This window comes from Artibeus jamaicensis, unplaced genomic scaffold, assembly GCF_021234435.1.
Source record: "Artibeus jamaicensis isolate MK-2021 breed Jamaican fruit bat unplaced genomic scaffold, CSHL_Jam_final contig_466, whole genome shotgun sequence".
NCBI lineage: Eukaryota > Metazoa > Chordata > Mammalia > Chiroptera > Phyllostomidae > Artibeus > Artibeus jamaicensis.
In genome coordinates this window covers 5,058,657-5,060,579 of record NW_026521844.1, presented here as the reverse complement: position 1 = coordinate 5,060,579, position 1,923 = coordinate 5,058,657, and the positions used below count along the sequence as shown (strand labels likewise).

Below are 1,923 nucleotides of genomic sequence, written 5' to 3'. Positions count from 1 at the left end.
CCTCAAAGCCTTTTTTTCCTCGAAGAAACCGGCCACCTCTCCTCCCCAAGCAGATCATGTCTTGGTAGTGTTTACTTTCATCCGTGGTGGATGGGGGGACTTGAGGGCAAAGTTGTCCCCACACTATGACAGAAGTTGTTTAGTGTAAAAAAACATGGCTGATCATCGAAGGAAGTAGTAACACATCTGGAACTGTGTTTACCTCTGGTGGGGGCAGATTGTTTACTCGGCAGTAACCATAAGCAGGTCTGTCTTGGTGCATGGAAGTCCCCACTCCCTACCCTTCCCTCCTCCTCCCCCTTTTTTGTCTTCCTCTTCCACCATTTTCTAGGCAACCGTAGTGGGGAGACCCTTTGTACCATCAAATTTTCCTTGAGACTTATAGTCAGCGAGATCCTTCTCATACTTCTCCTTCAGCTTTGCAGCTTTATTGTCATAAGGCTGCTTCACACCGTCACTTATTACTCCACATCTCACCCAGCTTCTTTGCCACATCTCCAATAGAGATGCCAGGGTTCGTGTTTTTGATCTTGAGGCAGAATTCTAAACAGAATAAGAAGAGTCCAGATGGTGGCCTTTGGGGGGGCATTAGGGTCCTTCCTCTTCTTGCCTCCTGTAGCTGGTCCATAACCCTTCATTTCCCAATCACAGTGTACTTTATCACCTTTGTTACTTCATCAAACAGATTTCTCTTTCCCCGAGGCTGTCTTCCACCTCCCAGAGCACTTCTTGGAAAATTGTACAAAACTAACAGGAATCTCTGGGTTTTTCTTCTTCTGTTCCTCTCTGCATGTCTGCACAAAGATGGCATAAGCAGACATCTTGCCCTTTGGCTTCTTGGGATCACCTATAACCATTCTGATTGTATTGTTCACTCATCTGGGCAGCGCAGGGCATGATGTGAGGCTCAGAGCTCCCTAGCCTCATGCTAGTTGCCTCCAGGAGAGGAGAGCCCCTTTTCTTCCTTTTCTTTCTTCTTCTCCTCCTCCCCCCACCTCTTCCTCCTCCTGCTTCTTCTTTTATTCTTCTTTTTTTTTAGTGTGTGTATGAGATGATGCTCCAACCAGCTTAACCCCCAGGCCAAGGTTCCTTAACTATAAGATTAATACATTTTTGGATGTTTAATTTGAACTGAGAATTAAATATGAATACATATATATATAATACCTGTTGTATTTTGGTGTTCAATAAATGCTTCTTCACTTTCTGTACTCCCTTTCTTTACTTTTAATTCCTTCAGCTATACAAATTTTCAGTTGAATGTGACATGAGTTACCATAGACAGTAATTGTTAGTAGGATGGATAGAAAACCAAAGCAGAGAGCAGGAAGGAGACAGGTTTCACTCCTTAATCAGCAGTCCTGAGCTGGCCAGATAAGATTGCCAAGTGTTTCAAAAATCACAAGAAAACTACAATAGCATGGGAAGAGGGAGCCGTTGAAATTCTGTATGTATCATTTCCATTATCTGGGAAAGAAAACCTTTGAAATTGTGCATTCATCCCAAGGTCTACACAGGGAGGGAGTACCTAGGCTACAAGCATAAACCCCTAAAATACTAGTAGTTGGAGTGTTCTACTAGCTGTGTGCCAACTTGTAGCTTCCGTCTCAAGTGTACTGCATGAATAAACTTGCTATCTCATCTTTACTATACATGTTGGCTCTCACCTGAATTTATCTCTTGCTAGTGAGACAAGAACTGAGGAGAGGAAGTCCCATAACTGGGGTCTCCATGGTAACTTCAGTGCTTTGCCACAAAGTATGCCATTTGGTTTAAGCCTATGTTTTATTTCCTATTGTCTCTTTGCTAAATACAAGTGAAATTAATGTTATTTGCATCACCTAAAATACAATGTGAAAGTGAGTGAATCTGGAATTATATAAAAGTTTCTTTGTTCCACTTAAGACTCATTGCTAAAATGTG

The 1,923-nt window shown here is 42.3% G+C and overlaps 1 pseudogene; it reads right to left on the bottom strand.

Annotated features, from left to right (window-relative positions):
* Positions 1 to 222: 222 nt before the first annotated feature.
* On the bottom strand, positions 223 to 857 carry LOC119037165 (high mobility group protein B3-like; annotated as a pseudogene).
* Between the last annotated feature and the right edge of the window lie 1,066 nt (positions 858 to 1,923).